The sequence below is a fragment of the Bos grunniens genome, chromosome 8 (genome assembly GCF_055505025.1).
Source record: "Bos grunniens cultivar Pamir isolate PY7600 chromosome 8, Bosgru_T2T1.0, whole genome shotgun sequence".
NCBI classification, from domain to species: domain Eukaryota; kingdom Metazoa; phylum Chordata; class Mammalia; order Artiodactyla; family Bovidae; genus Bos; species Bos grunniens.
Window position 1 is genome coordinate 12959430 of NC_141172.1, and position 20117 is coordinate 12979546.

A 20117-nucleotide genomic window follows, 5' to 3' on the forward strand; every position below is an offset into this window, starting at 1 on the left:
GCTATGGTTTTTCCAGTGTCATGTATGGATGTGAGAGTTGGACTGTGAAGAAAGCTGAGCAGCGAAGAATTGATGTTTTGAACTGTGGTGTTGGACAAGACTCTTGAGAGTCCCTTGGACTGCAAGGGGATCCAACCAGTCCATCCTAAAGGAGATCAGTCCTAGGTGTTCATCGCAAGGACTGATGTTGAAGCTGAAATGCCAATACTTTGGCCACCTGATGCGTAGAGCTGACTCATTGGAAAAGACCCTGATTCTGGGAAAGATTGAGGGCAGGATGAGAAGGGGGCGACAGAGGATGAGATGGTTGGATGGCATCACCGACTCGATGGACATGGGTTTGAGTAGACTCCGGGAGTTAGTAATGGACAGGGAGGCCTAGCATGCTAAGATTCATGGGATTGCAAAGAGTCAAACTCTACTGAGAGAATGAACTGAACTGAACCTCCTTATACATGCCCTAGAGATATTTGTTCTTTACAATCTCAGATTGGGGATAAAGATATACAATGCAGAGTCCTCAATGTCAAACCTTCAGGCCTTTCATGACTGTTCAGCCCTTGGGCTACTGACGCTGTTTCTCAGCAACTCATTCAAGGGTCTGGCTATGGGAACAGTCACTAATGGTTTTGCATCAGTCACATCAGTACTTCAATATCTTGTTTTCAAGATGTCTTTCCATGATATACTTTTTACTACTCCCAGCCCTTCGCCTGGGGTGATCAGAAAGTCATTCTCATTTTTCAAAGAAGCCCTGTTAATCATAGTACAGGCTGTGCACAGTATATTCCCTACAATACATACATGTGCTAGGGAATAATTAAGTAAAATAAATGAAAAGACATCAAAATTAGAGGATAGAGAAGGTAGTGGAGGAAGTTCTATTTTAGATATGGTAATGAAAGATAATATATATTTCCCCTACCACTTCAGGAATTTCTTGAGCTTAACCTGTTTATTGATTTCCTTTAGCACACTGTGTCATGAGTGAGTCCTACTGCTGAACTGAGGCATGAAGAGAGACAGAAATGGACTGTAGTTGCTCAGATTTTTGTTTACATTTTAAAGAAGTATATTTTGGTTTATATTCATAAAAATGGCATTTACAGATATCTAGATAGAGATAACTATAAATACCATAAGGATGCAGACTAAACTGCTGATAGGGATTATTCTTATAAAACTTTGAACCCAATATAGTTGTAAATACTTAGTCCAGCACATAGAAGGTACTCAACAAAATTTATTGAATAAGTAAATTAAGAACTAAGAATTGACACTTCCACAATACTGCAGTTTTTAAATTGTTTTCAACAGACCTCAGCTGTATAGAATTGGAATATTCATCATCTTTGCCTTTGCCACTATCATTGATCTAAGAACTCTCTTTTAGTCACTTTTATCATTTGCCTAGCAAGCTATAGTTAGCAAAATCACATGTGCTATCTCAAAATAGCTTTTTGAGAAACACATTTTTATTAGAAGATGTAACAAGAGACCACAACACACTAACTGAATAAAGCTGCTCAGCTAGGAAATAACACCTCCTGGTCTATTTCTAACGCCTGTGTTCCTTCTACTACATTACGATGACTTTCATAGTCCATTCTCAGATTTGAGCGAGATCTTGGTAGGTGGCTGATATGTACTGAATATTGTGGTCAATGCAGTTTCCATCCATCGGTTGCCGGCAGAGATAATAAAACCAGAAAGTAAAAAAAGGCAACAAGTTGAAGAAAACAAATATGAATCATGTTTGAAGATATGTAGGGGAGAAAGCATAAAAAGTTGGAAAGGAAAAAGATAGAAGGTTTGGAGAAAATGGACAAATGGAAGGTGTCGACTCCTAACAGACAATGGATCAGATAAGTGAAGCGCTCCTGAGAAACAACACCTGAAAGCTAGATCAGACAGTCCTCAAGCCCACTATAGAGATATGGCCTCTGGAAGAAAGTCAGAATTAATTTAAGATAAACAGCTGGACAGCAGAGGAAAGCAAACGATGGGCACAAATAAGGCTAACAATCTGCAGATTTTAACATTTGTGAGTTTGACAAACATCTAAACTGTTCAGGTATGCCAAGGTAACTTAAAAAGAAAGTGGATGCTACCAAGCTGACTTATTTCTGTGCAAAATGAAATGAAATCAACAAATTCAAGAAATAGCTCTAAGGATCACCCATGAATATAGGTGCCCTGCAGAAGAGCATGCAAAAACAAAAAACAAAACAAAACAAAAAAACTGACCTGTTTATGTGGAGGAAAATTATAGTTGTTTATGTACCTAAATGAAAGTCGTTATCAAATAAATCCAAAATTTCCTTTCTGCTATCCATATTGATTCCATATGTTAATGTTGGACTTTTATCTCCACTTCAAATTCATTGTTTGCGTAAACTTTTTATATGGTACATAAAAACTTAAGAGAATCTTTTTTCAGACCTTTTACATGAAAAATCTCTTACATGTAATGCCTTCAGGGAGAGAAAGAATGAGATATTTTCATTAATCGGACAATCTCTTGATGTCAAGGGGCATAGACTACCCTTGAATTATATATGAATATGAATTACTTGAGTATATAAATTACTCCATTCATACATTATTTAAACTATTCAAACTTCAATTTTCTTATTATAAAATATGGACAATAAACTGTATTTAATCCATAATGTTATTGTGGTGATCACATGAAATAAGATGTATAAGGTAATTACATAAATGTCTGGTCCACAAAACTTAGTCATGTTCATTTTTACTAAAAATTCACTTAATATTAAGCATTATAGCTCAGGTTCTGGAAAGTGGTGACAAAGATTCAATTCCTTCCTCTGTCACTTACTACTTGGTTGATCCTGAGCACATTTTTAAGTCTCTGTGACTCAGTCCTCTCATCTATAAGGTGAGAACAAAAATTAGAGCCTATACTGTAAGACTGTTGAACAAGTTATTATATGTAGAGCATTTAAACCAAAGCTGAGTACAAATTAAGTACCAAATAAGTGTCAACTCATTATTAGCATACTGTGAGACAAGATAATGGTGACTGAAGAGAGAAGCAGTGATTCTTAATTGCTGGTTATAGAATGCCCTCTGCTAAGCTGAACTTTAGGACTCCTTCTTCAAGAAAAAGAAAGACAATAGAAATTATGTTTATAAGCACATTCACACAAAATTTTTCATGTAATTTAAATATTCATGAACGCTTTGGAGCCCATTTGTATATTACAGGCTATGAAATCCTATATAATATTTTTAAACTATTTTATGAGTGATAGAATAAAAAGAGCAAATGTATGCTTTACTTATTCTACATATTACAGTACATTTTGGATATTTCATTTGCTTATTAAATAAGCAAAATCTGGGCTCAAAATATAAATAATTATAAGATAATTTGGGAAGGTTTATAATTGATATTATTCACAAAAAAATCTTTCAAAAGTTCTCAGTTGCTATGTTCCTTGGCCATAGTTTTGCTGAGAAAAAAATCAAAACAGCTCTGCATGACAAAAATTATACACAAACTCTATTCCTCAAAACATCCAATACCTGCTAAAGAAAGCAACATGAATATTGGGACTTCGCCAGCATAAAATTATTTATAATGGTGTACTAATCTCTATAAGCATTCCCCAATATATAGGTAGTAGAATTTTAACATCAATATTACATTGAAGAACATTTTTCATCTTCTCTCCAGAGAGATAAGAATTAAATTTATTTTCAATATTGTTATCATGTGAACAAGTAATAGCATTTATTCCATTATTGTAAACCTCAATACATTATGATTTGGTTATAGTTCAAAACACACACTATAATTTGCACCTTGAATTGAACTGTGTGTTTTGAAAACAGTATGTGTTCTGGAGATGATGGTGAATTTTTCAGTTAGTTTTTAATGTTGACACTTCCTTATATAACTTACACAGTAAATAGGAAAACCAGTCTTCTTTTGATAAGTGAGAAACCAAAATATTCTCTCTGAGAAAACCGCATATTACCTGAGAGTGAGAATGATCTGTGGAATCAGGAAAAATGCTGAGTATGGATCTATTGAAGTTCACATCATTCACTCATTGGACTTGAATTTAATTTTCTAGTTAAAACTAAATTGTCAGGGCAGTTGAAATGGTTCTAGACTCATGAAGCAAGTGATGTTTGTTTTCTCTAGTTATCCATCCCTCATTTCTGTTTCTCTCATCCTTCACATGGAAGCCCTTCTGTATTACAGATGTAATTTAATCCCCTGCTCACAGCACCACTGCTCCCAGTCATGCCTTGGCTAGGTACACCTCTCATCCCTAAATTATTCATTCCTTGTGCAAAAAACTCAACGTTCTTCAAAACTGTTAATCTAATACTCATTCTTACTATTAATAATGATAGCATTACTAAGTAACACTCTCAGATGCTTAACAAACAGGAAATCATTTTGTTTATATAATAAAGTAGAGTAAAATAGTAGTGGAGTACCTTGCAGAGTTATTATAAATTAGTTACTATACTTACAACACTTAGAACAGAGGGGAGATTTTCAGTAAATGTTAGCTATTCTTATTACTAATTTATATAGTTGATGCTGTGGAAGAAGGTCTCACTCCAATTAAAATATAACAGGTTATATCTCAAACTGATCATTTCCCTAAATATATAATTTATCAATTTTGATTCCATTCATACATATCATCCTGGATATATATGACCATAAGAACTTAAATAATCAAGTGCTAATAATCTAATATGAATTATCTTTTCAAAAAGAATATTGCAAAGAAAAAAAATTTTTTGGTTGAAAAAGAATTATCATTTTAATAACTGGTGCAGTTGGAAAGTAAGATGGGCTGCTGGCAACAGGACCTGTTTAAAGACAGGCAAACAGAAGCTAGATAGCATATTGTAAAAGATATTTTATGGTGAAACAACAACCAGCATTAGATTATCTTTGGGTATTTCTAAACTTTTCCTCTGCTATGTTTTTGAAGCATACATTATGAATCAGGTCAATAAATACTTACTGGTGGTCTCCTATGTGCCAGGCACTGTCAAGAAAATGAGAGTAAAATGACGAACTAAATGGACTGATTCCCTGTCCCATGTGGTGCTAGAGTATAAATTCATTACTTAATTTGGTGTATGTATAAATTTATTGAATTATCACAAGAGTATAATGCACTAAACCACATTTAGAAGATGGCATTCATTGGAACAGTCTATAAGCTGGACGGCATTAGCCATGTGAAGGTAAAATTGGATTGGAGACAGTCTTTAGATTCAGAAACTGTGCAAAGCTCTGGAATGAAAAAAAAAAAAAAAAGTCATTTCCTAAGAACTGGAAGTGGGTGGAGGGATCTCTAGCAAAGCTAGAACTGAGAAAGTTGGGGAGAAAAGAGACTGAAAGAAGACAGTGTGATCTGATCAGAGAGAATTTTAGCTACATTATCAACTTCTGATGTTGTTACAGAACTAGATCACTGAAGAACATCATGAGGGAATGTTGTAATAAGATACGCATTTAGGAAAGTTTCTTTATATAGGAATGTCTTAGAGATTTAAGGGCTTCCCAGGTGGCACTACTGGTAAACAACACACCTGCCAATGCAGGAGACCTAACAGACATGAATTGGATCCCTGGGTTGGGAAGATACCCTGGAGAAGGAAAGGGCAACCCACTCTAGTATTCTTGTCTGGAGAATCCCATGGACAGAGGAGCCTGGCAGGCTATGGTCCATAGGGTCTCAAAGAGTCAGTCTTGGCTGAAGTGACTCAGCATACATGACTCTCATGGATTTAAAGAGAAATATTGATATTAATTAAAATATCAAATATTAAAATATTAATATGGGTTTAAAGGAAAATGATACCAAGGGAACATTTCATGCAAAGATTAGTACAATAAAGGACAGAAACAGTATGGACCTAACAGAAGCAGAAGATATTAAGAAGAGGTGGCAAGAATACACAGAAGAACTATATAAAAAAGATCTTCATGACCCAGATAACCACGATCGTGTGATCATTCACCTAGAACCAGACATACTGGAATGTGAAGTCAAGTGGGCCTTAGGAAGCATCACTACAAACAAAGCTAGTGGAGAGACTGAAGGTAGGAGGAGAATGGGATGAAAGAGGATGAGATAGTTGCATAGCGTCACCAACTCAATGAACATGAGTTTGAGCAATCTCCAGGAGATGGTGAAGGAAAGACAGGGAAGCCCGGTGTGCTGTAGTCCATGGGGTCTCAAAGAATCGGACACAACTGAGTGACTGAACAACAACAAAATTAATGTTGTTAATGTATAGAAAACATTTATGATTCCTATCGATGCACAGTATGTCAAAAGTGGAAAATAGGTTTAAGTAAAAGATCACTCATCTAAAGGATTCAAGATATTCTGATTGGAGAATGCACCTTAGTTCTAGAATCAGTCTCTTAGCTAATAAAATATTCAAGTATTCCTATTAGACCAATGTATATGCACAGCAATCAAAAGAGTAGTATCATAAACTAGGAGACAACAAAATATTTGGTGGGGCCTAAAGGAAAGCAAAGTCAAAGAACAAACATATACAGTTTTGATGGGAAATTAGCTCAAAAAGTAAAATGGTGATGGAGATGCCTCATGTAAGTCTCTAATGAATTTTTCTGATACTTCAATAAAAAAGACCACACTCATTCTCCAAAGAACCCCTGTGTTCCTTCTTCCCTCCCAATACATGCACATACTCACACACAGACACCTTTTGATAAATTTATCCCAAGAAACTAAAGTCAAAGCCTATAAGAGTCAGTATATAAGGTGATTTTTTTGCATGATGATGATAAAGAAAACCAACAAGATAACTAAAAAGCATAGACATTACTAAAAAGCAGAGACACTGCTTTGCTAACAATGGTCTGTCTAGTCAAAGCTATGGTTTTACCAATAGTCATATACAGAGGTGAGAGGTGGACTATAAAGAAAGCTGAGCAGGAAGAATTGATGCTTTTGGACTGTCGTGTTGGAGAAGACTTTTGAGAGTCCCTTGGACTGCAAGGAGATCCAATCAGTTAATCTTAAAAGAAATCAGTCCTGAATATTCATTTAAAGGACTGATGCTGAAGCTGAAACTCCAATACTTTTGCCACCTGATGTGAAGAACTGACTCATTTGAAAAGACCCTGATGCTGGGCAAGATTGAAGGCAGGAGGAGAAGGGGATGACAGATGATGAGATGGTTGGATGGCATCACCAACTCGATGGACTTGAGTTTAAGCAAGCTCTAGGAGTTGGTAATGGACAGGGAAGCCTAGTGTGCTGCTCTCCTTGGGGTCACAAAGAGTCAGACACGACTGAGTGACTGAACTGAGGATTTTTGCATCTATCTTCATCAGTGATATTGGCCTGTAGTTTTCTTTTTTTGTGTGTTTTTTTTGTCTGGTTTTTGTATCAGGGTGATGGTGGCCTTGTAGAATGAGTTTGGAAGTGTTCCTTCCTCTGCAATTCCCCCCGCCCTGAGAAAATTTATTTATTGTAAGTTAATTTATTTAATTGGAAGCTAATTGCTTTGTAATATTGTAGTGGTTTTTGCCATCCATTCACATGAATCAGCCATGGGTGTACATGTGTCCCCCATCCTGAACCCCCCCTCCTACCTCCCTCCCCATCCTATCCCTCAGGGTCATCCCAGAGTACCAGCCCTGAGCACCCTGTCTCATGCATCAAACCTGGTGATCTATTTTGCATATGATACTATACATGTTTCAATGTTCTTCTCTCACATCATCCCACCCTTGCCTTCTCCCACAGAGTCCAAAAGTCACTTCTTTACATCTGTGTCTCTTTTGCTGTCTTGCATATAGAGTCATCATTACCATCTTTCTAAATTCCATATATATGCATTATTATACTGTACTGGCGGAGAAGGCAATGGCACCCCACTCCAGTACTCTTGCCTAGAAAATCCCATGGATGGAGGAGCCTGGTGGGCTACAGTCCATGGGGTCGCACAGAGTCGGACACAACTGAAGCGACTTAGCAGCAGCAGCATACTGTATTGGTGTTTTTCTTTCTGACTTACTTCACTCTGTATAATAGGCTCCAGTTTCATCCACTTCATTAGTACTGATTCAAATGCATTCTCTTTAAAAGCTGAGTAATATTCCATTATGTATATGGAGCACAGCTTTCTTATCCATTTATCTGCCAGTGGACATCTAGGTTGCTTCCATTTTTTTAAAGTTTTAGAAGGATAGGCCTTAGCTCTTCTCTGAGTGTTTGATACAATTCTTCTGTGAAGCCAGCTGGTACTGGGTTTTTGTTTTTTTGGGAGATTTTTTTATCACAGCTTCAATTTCAGTGCTTGTAATTAGGTTGTTCATAATTTCTATTTCTTCCTGGTTCAGTCTTGGAAAATTGAGCTTTTCAAAGAATCTGTCCATTTCTCCCAGGTTATCCATTTTATTGCCATATAGTTGTTCATAATAGTCTCTTATAATCCTTTATGTTTCTGCATTGTCTGTTGTAACCTCTCCTTTTTCACTTTTAGCTTGGTTGATTTGATCCTTTTCTCTTTTTTTCTTGATGAGTCTGGCCAAAAGTTTGTCAATTTTGTTTATCTTCTCAAAGAACCAGCTTTTAGTTTTATAATCTTTACTATTGTTTCTTTCATTTCTTTTTCATTTATTTCTTCTCAAATCTTTATGATTTCTTTCCTTCTACTAATTTTAGGGTGTTTTTGTTCTTCTTCCAACTTTTTTTAGGTGTAAAGTTAGGTTTTCTATTAGATACTTTTCTTGTTTCTTGAGGTAGGATTCTGTTGCTATAAACTTCCCTCTTAGAACTGCTTTAGCTGCATCCCATAGGATTTGAGTTGTGTTTTCATTGTCATTTGTTTCTAGAAATTTTTTTATTTCCCTTTTGATTTCTTCAGTAACCTGTTGGTTATTTAGAAATGCGTTGTTTAATCTCCATGTGTCTGTGTTTCTCACAGTTTTTTTCTTGTAATTGATATCTAGTCTCATAGTGCTGTGGTCAAGAAGATGCTTGATACAATTTTAAGTTTCTTAAATTTACTGAGGTTTGATTTGTTCCAAAACATACAAGCAGCTCATACAACTCAATACCAGAAAAGCAACCCAAACAAAAAATGGGAAAAATACCTAAACAGACATTTCTCCAAAGAAGACCTACAGATGGCTAACAAACACATGAAAAGATACTCAATATCACTCATTATTAGAGAAATGCAAATCAAAACTACAATGATATACCACCTCACATCAGTCAGAATGGCCATTATCAAAAAGTCTACAATCAATCAATGGTGGAGAGGGCGTGGAGAAAAGGAAACGCTCTTGCACTGTTGGTAGGAATGTAAATTGATACAGCCACAATGGAAGACGGTATGGAGATTTCTTAAAATCTCGGCGTAAAACCACCATATGACCCATCAATCCTAATCCTAGGCATATACCCTGAGGAAACCAAAACTGAAAAAGACACATGTATCCCATTGTTCATTGCAACACTATTTACAATAGCTAGAACATGGAAGTAACCTAGATGTCCATCAACAGATGAATGGATAAAGAAGTCGTGGGACATATACATGAAGGAATATTACTCAGCCATAAAGAGGAACACATTTGAGTCAGTTCTAATGGAGTGAATGAACCTAGAACCTATTATACAGAGTGAAGTAAGTCAGAAAGAGAAAGATAAATATTGTATTCTAACATGTATATACAGAAACTAGAAAATGGTACTGAAGAATTTATTTACAGAGCAGCAGTGGAGAAACAGACATAGAGAATAGACTTATGGACATGGGGTGGGGGAGGAGAGGGTAAGATGTATGGAAAGAGTAACATGGAAACTTACATTATCATGTGTAAAATAGATAGCTAAGGGGAATTTGCTGTATGGCTCAGGAAACTCAAACAGGGACTCTGTATCAAACTAGAGGGGTTGGGTGGGGATGGAGATGGAAGGGAAGTTCAAAAGGGAGGGGATATATGTATACCTATGATTCAGGTTGAGGTTTGACAGAAAGCAACAAAATTCTGTAAAGCAATTATACTTCAATTTATAAAATTGAAATAAAACATGATATTTTCAAGTTAGAAATGTATTAAAGATATAAGCTTTATTCTAAGAAATGACCTAGCCTTTTTCTCTTCTTGAAAGCTTAGTATGTTTTCCTTCAATTATATGTGGAGGGAAAATGTAACCAAGTTTCCAAAAATTGACTTTTGATTTTGATCTATTTTTGGTTTCTATATCCAAAATGTTCAATAAATTTGAAACAAAATAATCTAATTAAAATTTTATAATTTTTCAATATTAGTTCCTTTTTTGGGCTTCCCTGGTAACTCGAGACACTTGAAGCATTAAGCTTGAATTAATCCAGTGTTTCTACAATACATATTTCACAGATGGTTAAACCACATCACTGAAATGTTAAAAGATTTCTGGAAGGAGTCTATACTTGGCAAAAGTAGAATATAAAAATTCTGATTTATGTATATACTAATCCCTGCTAAGTCATTCAGTCGTGTCCAACTCTGTGCAACCCCATAGATGGCAGCCCACCAGGCTCCCCCATCCCTGGGATTCTCAAGGCAAGAACACTGGAGTGGGTTGCCATTTCCTTCTCCAATGCATGAAAGTGAAAAGTGAAAGTGAAGTTGGCCAGTCATGTCTGACTCTTAACAACCCCATTAACTGTAGCCCACCAGGCTCCTCCATCCATGGGATTTTCCAGGCAAGAGTACTGGAGTGGGGTGCCATTGCCTTCTCCGAATTTCTTCCATGTCTTTATGGAATAACTTAAGGTCTTTATTATTTTACACCTGGGAAAGAACTTGGAGAATAGGGTTAATATCATATCTAGTAACCATAAAGTAAATGCAATAAAGCATCTACTTTATAAATACTGAAATAATCTCTATATATTGACAACTAAAATTTTTACAGAAAAATGACAATATCTTTTTTAAATTTATTTTATTTTATTTTTTAACTTTACAATATTGTATTGGTTTTGCCATATATCAACATGAATCCGCCACAGGTATACATGTGTTCCCCATCCTGAACCCTCTTCCATCCTCCCTCCCTGTACCATCCCTCTGGGTCGTCCCAGTGCACCAGCCCCAAGCATCCAGTATCGTGCATCGAACCTGGACTGGCGACTCATTTCATACATGATATCATATGTGTTTCAATGCCATTCTCCCAAATCATCCCACCCTCTCCCTCTCCCACAGAGTCCAAAAGACTCACAGCACTGTTTATAATAGCCAGGACATGGAAGCAACCTAGATGTCCATCAGCAGATGAATGGATAAGAAAGCTGTGGTACATATACACAATGGAGTATTACTCAGCCATTAAAAAGAATACATTTGAATCAGTTCTAATGAGGTGGAGAAAAATGACAATATCTTATTGACCATTTTGATTCTAATAGAAAGAGAATTATATTTGCTGCCCATAGCACTATCCAAATTGTTAAATATGGTAGAGTATTTGGTTTGTTGAATGCTGGTCAAAGACAAGTACAAGAGATCAATTTCATAAACTTCTATACTGTGAAAAAGCATAATATGTTCTACAGATATATCTGTTAAAAATCATGTCAATCTCTTTGAAATTTGAGTATAGAATATCATTATAAACTGATTAGAACAAAAGTTGCTTAGAGAACTTTGAGTATTCTAACAAAAATCAAGTGAATGAAATAATGGGCGAATCAGTATGGGAAAATGCAAATGGCATGTGAGAAAAAGACATTTTGAAACAGTAATGAGATTCATTTTGCCTACTAAGTTAATGAATATATAGATTATACTATTTTATAATAAAATATACATATTAGCAATAATAATGACCATCAGTGTTTTTGAATATATGAATATGTGGGACAATTCTTTTATTCCTAGTGGAACTATGAAAAAGTGAAAGTAAAGTCTCTCAGTCGTGTCCAACTCTTTGCGACCCCATAGGCTGTAGCCTACCAGGCTCCTCTGTCCAGGCAATAGTACTGCAGTGGATTGCCATCTCTTTCTCCAGGGGATCTTCCCAACCCAGGGCTCGAACCCGGGTCTCCGGTACTGTAGATAGACGCTTTACCCTCTGAGCCACCAGGGAAGTTGGTATAATTAGTCAAGAGTAATTTTTCTGTGAAGAAGGCTGAGCACCGAAGAATTGATGCTTTTGAACTGTGGTGTTGGAGAAGACTCTTGAGAGTCCCTTGGACTGCAAGGAGATCCAACCAGTCCATTCTGAAGGAGATCAGCCCTGAGATTTCTTTAGAAGGAATGATGCTAAAGCTGAAACTCCAGTACTTTGGCCACCTCATGCGAAGAGTTGACTCATTGGAAAAGACTCTGATGCTGGGAGGGATTGGGGGCAGGAGGAGAAGGGGACGACAGAGGATAAGATGGCTGGATGGCATCACTGACTCGATGGACGTGAGTCTGGGTGAACTCCGGGAGTTGGTGATGGACAGGGAGGCCTGGCGTGCTGCCATTCATGGGGTCGCAAAGAGTCGGACATGACTGAGCGACTGAATTGAACTGAACTGAATTTTAAGATATTTTTAAAAATCTTAGATATGTACTCAATTTTTACCTAGAATTCCTATCTACAAATATATCCTAAATAAATAATACAAGTGTATATCTGAAAAAATGAAATCTAAAAAAATGTTTATTGCACCTGTTTGCTATAGTAAAATTAGGAACCTCATTAAATGTCCAATAATTTCTTTATATAAAAGGGAAATATGTGGAAACTCTGTAACAAGAGAACACATTTCCCTTTTATATAAACATTTAAAATAACATTGTGGAATAATATTTAATTATATGGTAAAATTCTTACAATGTAGTTGATTTTTTAAAGCATATTGCAAGACAATATTTATTATATTCACAAAAAGAAAAATATATACACCAGGATATTAACAACAACTATCTCTATGTAAAAATTCTTCAGATTTCTTATATCTTTTGGGCATTTATTTCCTTTGTTTTATACAATGTTCTTTACTTTTTAAAAGTTCTTAGTAGGGCTTATTACTTTTTTAACATTATTTTTCAGAATTGAAATACATTCTTAAGAAACCCTGAATTCTGTTTTTTCATATGTATTTTGTATATTTTTTCTTTTTCCAACTTCTTATTTTTAAATTATTATGGATTCATAAGATATTGTAAATAAAAGCACAGGGTAGTTCTCAGAATCACTTTCCCAGGGTCTCCCAATATTAACATCTTTCAGAATTATAGTAAAATATCTAAACCAGAAAGTTGTTATTGGTACAAGCCAAAGCCACAGAGGTTATTTAGATTTTACCAGCTATATATACACTCATCTGTGTGTGTGTGTGTGTACCTCCATGCAATTTTATCACATGCGACTCTGGGTAACTACAAGCACCACTAAGATACGTGACTATACCAAAATTTTCCTTCATGTCATCCTTTTACAACCATGCAACTCCCCTGCCTCCATCACTTGGCAATTACTAATCAATATCCATCTCTATTCTCATGTTATTTCACAAATGTTATATAAGTGGAATCATACAGTAGATATTCTTTTGAGTTTGACATTTTTCACTTTATTTCCTTGATGCTCATCCAAGTTGTTGGATGTATAATAGTTCATACTCCTGTACTGCTGAGTAGTATCCCATAGTAGGAATACACAACAGTTGACTTAACCATTCACCACTGAAGGATGGGTACATATATCCCAGTTTAAGGCTATTACAAATAAAATTGCTTTGAAAACGTGTGTATAAGCTTCTGCCTGGTGGTAAGTCTTCACTTTTCTGGGATAAATGTTTAAAAATCGCTAGATTTTATGCCAAACTATTTGACCTAATGGTTAGATGACTGACCATGTCCACCAGCAAAGTATGACCAATAAAGTTTCTCCAACTTTGAAAAATAGGACAAAATTAGAGGACTTAAAATGTGTGATTTTAAAACTTACTTTAAAGGTAAAGTGATCAAGACACTATGACAGTGATCAGGATAGGGATAAAGATAAATGGAAGAGAACTGATATTTCAGAAATTACATTTATAATTTCAGTCAATTGGCTTTCAACAAAAATACCAAGACATTAAATAGGTAATGGAGAGTCCTTTCACTAACTAGTTCTGAGACAATTGAACAAAGTAAAAAACAAACAAACAAAAACCCCACATTCTTTACTCATATCATACACAAAAATCAACTCAAAACATATCATAAACACAAACGTAAGAACTAAAGTAATAAAACCTCTGAACAACAATGAAAAAAAAATACACGAAACTCTTCATTACTTGGAGTTAGACAAAGAATTCTTATATTCTTATATAAAACTCCAAAAGCATTTGTTACTTTAAAATTGGAAACTTAGCATTTAAAAAATGAAACAACAGTCCACAAGCTAGGAGGCCATACTTGCAAATAATATGCCAAAATATTTAAAGCACAATAATATAAGAAACAACTCAAAAGAGGAAATGGACATGAGAACAGACATTTCACCAAAGAAGACATAGAAATAGTTGATAAGTGCAAGAAAAGGTGCTCTATATTATTTTTCAGTAGGGAAACAGTAACTGAACCACAATGTAATAATACCCAATAGAATGTTTATAATCAAAAGACAGTCAATTCCAAGTAATGGCAAGAATATGAAGCATTCGGAAACTTCATACATTGCAGGGGCCGGGGGTGGGAATGTAAGAATGTATAATTACTTGGAAAATATTTTGTCAGTTTCTTAAAAAGTTAAACATAAAGCTACCATATGATCCAGCAATTCCATTCCTAGGATTCTATCCAAGAGAAGTGAAAACATCTGTGCACAAAAGGCTTCTATGTAAATATTCTTAGCAGCATCATCCATGATAGCCCAAATCTGGAAACAATCCAAATGTCTATCAGCTGGTGAATGCATAAACCAAATGTATAATATAAAATAGGATAACTTCCAACAATGAAAAGTATAAAACACTGAGTAATATATGCTATAATATGTATGAGCATCAAAAATATTATGCTAGATGCAAAATGTTACATATTGTATGATTCCACTTATAGGAAATACCCAGAAAAGGCAGATTATTTATACTGTATTATTCATAAAGACTGGAAGTATGTCATGATTGCCTGAGGCTGATATAGGATTAAAAAATAATTACAAATGTACTCAAGAGAATTTTTTTTGAGTGATGGAGATATTAAAAAACTGGGTTGTGGTAATGATGGTACAATATGACTAAAATTATCAAATTTCAACAGCCAACACTGGTGAAAATTTATGGTGTTTAAATTATACCTCATTAAAACACCTTGTGAATTAAAAAATAAAAAGTGTGCTATTTCATGCCAGGAATTGTCATTGGGAGGAAGTAAGCACTAAAGTGGTTGGATAGGAGGCTGCAGATAGAGGGAAGAGTCTTTTTTTATGTCAAGATAATTTTCTTTTTAACATTCTGAAAGCAATAGGAGATACTTTAAAATGAAACAGTAGTAAATAACATGATCAGATTTGTGTGGTAGAAAGCTCTTTCAGTGATAAGGAGAATAGACTCGGCTTAGTCTATGAAACACCATAAGGACAGTACTGCAAAATCAGAGTGAGAAATGATAAGAGTCTGACATAAGGTGAAAATGTGGATGTATTAAACAGAAATAAGCAGCAACAGGCCTGGTGGAGAAATCCAATAACAAAGACTGAACAGAAGCACAAAGGAAATAACTTATTATTTGTTTAGGAAACTAAGTGGATGGTCGGCATATGTTTAACCCAAATTAGGGAACATTGAGTACACAGGTATTCAGTTCAGTTCAGTGGCTCAATCATGTCCTACTCTTTGCGACCCCATGGACTGCAGCATGCCAGGGCTCCCTGTCCATCACCAACTCCCAGAGTTTAGTCAAACTCATCTCCACTGAGTCAGTGATCCCATACAACCATGTCATCCTCTGCTGTCCTCTTCTCCTCCCGCCTTACATCTTTCCCAGCATCAGGGTCTTTTCAAATGAGTCAGGTGGACAAAGTATTGGAGCTTCAGATTCAGCATCAGCCCTTTCAATGAATATTCAGGACTGATTTCCTTTTGGATGAACTGTTTGGATCTCCTTGCTGTGAAAGGGATGCCCAAGAGTCTTCTCCAACATCAAAGTTCTAAAGCATCAATTCTTCATGCTCAGCTTTCTTTATAGTCCAACGCCCACACCATATATGACTACTGGAAAAACCATAGCTTTCACTAGATGGAACTTTGTTGGCAAGTAATGTTTCTGCATTTTAATATACTGTGTATGTTGGTCATAACTTTTCTTCCAAGGAGCAATGTGTTTTAATTTCATGGCTGCAGTCACCATCTGTAGTGATTTTAGAGCCCCAAGAAAATAAAATCTGTCACTGTTTCCACTGTTTACCCATCTATTTCCCGTAAAGTGATGGGACTGGATGCCATGATCTTAGTTTTCTGAATGTTGAGTTTGAAGCCAACTTTTTCACTCTCCTCTCTCAATTTCATCAAGAGGCTCTTTATTTCTTCACTTTCTGCCATAAGGGTGGTGTCATCTGCATATCTGAGGTTATTGATATTTCTCCTGGCAATCTTGATTTCAGCTTGTGGTTCATCCAGCCCAGCATTTCTCAGGATGTACTCTGCATATAAGTTAAATAAGCAGGTGACAACATACAGACTTGATGTACTCCTTTACCTATTTGGAACCGGAATGTTGTGCCATGTCCAGCTCTAACTGTTGCTTCTTGACCTGCATACAGATTTCTCAAGAGGCAGGTCAGGTGGTCTGGTACTCCCATCTCTTGAAGAATTTTCAAAAGTTTGCTGTGATCCACACAGTCAAAGGTTTTGGCATAGTCAATAAAGTAGAAGTACATGTTTTTCTAGAACTCTCTTGCTTTTTTGATGATCCAGAGGATGTTGGCAATTTGATTTCTGGTTCCTCTGCATTTTCTAAATCCAGCTTGAACATCTGGAAGCTCAAAGTTCACATACTGTTGAAGCCTGGCTTGGAGAATTTTGAGCATTACTTGACTAGCATGTGAGATGAGTGCAATGTGTGGTAATTTGAGCATTCTTTGGCTTTGCCTTTCTTTGGGATTGGAATGAAAACTGACCTTTTCCAGTCCTGTGGCAACTGCTGAATTTTCGAAATTTGCTGACATATTGTGTGCACAACTTTCACAGCATCATCTTTTAGGATTTGAAATAGCTCAACTGGAATTCCATCACCTCCACTAGCTTTCTTCATAGTGATGCTTCCTAGGCCTCCTGACTTCACATTCCTGGATGTCTGGCTCTAGGTGAGTGATCACACCATCATTATTATCTGGGTCATGAAGACCCTTTTTGTATAGTTCTTCTGTGTATTCTTTCCACCTCTTCTTAATAAATTCTGCTTCTGATACGTCCATACAATTTCTGTCCTTTATTGTGCCCATCTTTGAATGAAATGTTCCCTTGGTATCTCTAATTTTCTTGAAGAGATCTCTAGTCTTTCCTATTCTTCCCCCCCCCCCCCCCATCTCTTTGCATTGAACACCAAGGAAGGCTTTCTTATCTCTCCTTGCTACTCTTTGGAACTCTGCATTCAAATAGGTATATCTTTCCTTTTCTCCTCTGCCTTTCACTTCTCTTCTTTTCACAGCTGTTTGTAAGCCCTCCTCAGACAACCATTTAGCCTTTTGGCATTTCTTTTTCTTGGGGATGGTCTTGATCCCTGCCTCCTGTACAGTGTCACAAACCTCTGTCCATAGTTCCTCAGGCACTCTGTTATGGATCTAATTCCTTGAATATATTTATCACTTCCACTGTATAGTTGTAAGGGACAGATTTATGTCATACCTGAATGGCCTAATGGTTTTCCCTACTTTCTTCAATTTAAGTCTGAATTTGGCAATAAGGAGTTCATCATCTGAACCACAGTCAGCTTCTGGTCTTGTTTTGTCTGACTGTATAGAGCTTCTCCCTCTTTGACTGTAAAGAATATAATCAATCTGATTTTGGTATTGACCGTCTGGTGATGTCCATGTATAGAGTCTTCTCCTGTGATTTTGGAAGAGGGTGTTTGCTATGACCAGTGCATTCTTTTTGCAAAACTCTATTAGCCTTTGCCCTGCTTCATTCTGTACTCCAAGGCCAAATTTGCCAGTTACTCCAGGTATTTCTTGACTTCCTACTTTTGCATTCCAGTCCCCTATAATGAAAAGGAATTCTTTGGGAGTTGTTCTAGAAGGTCTTGTAGGTCTTCCTAGAAACATTCAACTTCAGCTTCTTCAGCATTACTGGTCAGAGCATAGGCTTGGATCACTGTGATATTGAATGGTTTGCTTTGGAAACAAACAGAGATCATTCTGTCTTCTTTGAGATTGCATCCAAATACTGTAGTTCAGACTCTTTTGTTGACTATGATGGTTTCTTCAGTTCTTCTGATTCTTGTCCACAGTAGGAGATATAATGGTCATCTGAGTTAAATTCACCCATTTCAGTCCATTTTAGTTCGCTGATTCCTAAAATGTTGACATTCAGCCTTGTCATCTCCTGTTTGACCGCTGCCAATTTACCTTGATTCGTGGACCTAAACATTCCAGGTTCCTATGCAATATTGCTCTTTATAGCATCTGACTTTAGTTCCATCACCAGTCACATCCACAACTGGGTGTTGTTTTTGCTTTGGCTCCATCTCTTCTTTCTTTCTGGGGTTAGTTCTCCACTGATCTCCAGTAGCATATTTAGCACCTATGTACCTGGGGAGTTCATCTTCCAGTGTCCTATCTTTTAGCCTTCTCATACTGTTCCTGGGGTTCTCAAGGCAAGAACACTGAAGTTATTTGCCATTCCCTTCTCCAGTGGACCATGTTTTGTCAGAACTCTCCACCATGACCCGTCTTGAGTGGCCCTACAAGGCAAGAGCAGAGAAGCCCCAGCAAGATGGTAGGTGCTAGAGCAGTGGCTGCACAGTGCTGGAGAGACTTTAAGGAGATACATCCAAGGGCAAAGGAGAAGCTCCTGCAAGATGGTAGCAGGGTCAAAATCGCATTTAGAGTCAAATCCCATACATACCAGAGATGTTCAGAGGGTTCAAACAAACCTTGTGTACACCAGGACCTGAAGACCCCACAGAGATTGTAACAGAACTGTGTTTGAGTGTCTCCTATGGACACTCTTATCAGCAGTGGACTTCCACAGGGGCAGAGGCTCTGGGTGCAGCAGACTTGAGTATGGCATAAGCCCTCTTGGAGGATGTTGCCATTAACCCACCATAGAACTTCCAGAACTTACACAGGACTGGGGAAACAAACATTTGAAGGGCACAAACAGAACCTTGTGAGCACCAGGACTTGAGAAAGGAACAGTGACCCCACAAGAAACAGACCCAGGCTTACCTGTGAGTATCTAGGAGTCACCAGTGGAGGCATGGGTTGGCAGTGACCTGCTACAGGGTTGGGGGCACTGAGTGTAGCAGTGCCTGCATGGGACCTTTTGAAGGAGGTCTCCATTGTCTTCATTATTTCTAGCATAGCTTGGCCCCAGGTAAATAACAGGGAGGGAACACAGCCCCATGCTTCAACAGAAAATTGGATTAAAGATTTATTGAAAGTGGCCCCAAGCATAAGAACAAGACCCAGTTTTCCATAAGCCTCTTATCCTTCTCCATCAGGGGGCAGACAGACTGAAAACCACAATAACAGAAAACTAATCAATCTGATCACATGGCCACAGCCTTGTCTAACTCAATGGAACTATGAGGCATGCCCTGTAGGGCCACCCAAGACAGACGGGTCATGGTGGAGAGTTCTGACAAAATGTGGTCCACTGGAGAAGGGAATGACAAACCACTTCAGTATTCTTGCCTTGAGAATCCCACAAACAGTACGAAAAGGCAAAAAGATAGGACACTGAAAGATGAACTCCCCAAGTCGGTAGGTACCCAATATGCTACTGGAGATCAGTAGAGAAATAACTCCAGAAAGAATGAAGAGATGGAGCCAAAGCAAAAATAACACCCCGTTGTGGATGTGACTGGTGATGGAACTAAAGTCTGATGCTGTAAGAGCAATAGTGCATAGGAACCTGGAATG

The 20117-nt window shown here is 37.0% G+C and overlaps 1 long non-coding RNA gene across 2 annotated transcripts in view; it reads right to left on the reverse strand.

The window, feature by feature from the left end:
• The window catches only part of LOC147366676 (uncharacterized), a 277764-nt gene that overhangs the window by 120015 nt on the left and 137632 nt on the right, over nt 1-20117 (reverse strand). Inside the window, exon 5 of one of the 2 annotated variants that reach the window (XR_015168953.1) lies at nt 17727-18934. The exons of the other annotated variant lie outside the window; for it this stretch is intronic. This is a non-coding gene — a long non-coding RNA (uncharacterized LOC147366676). Of the gene's footprint in view, nt 1-17726; nt 18935-20117 lie in introns of those variants that run through there. 2 annotated transcript variants of the gene reach the window in all.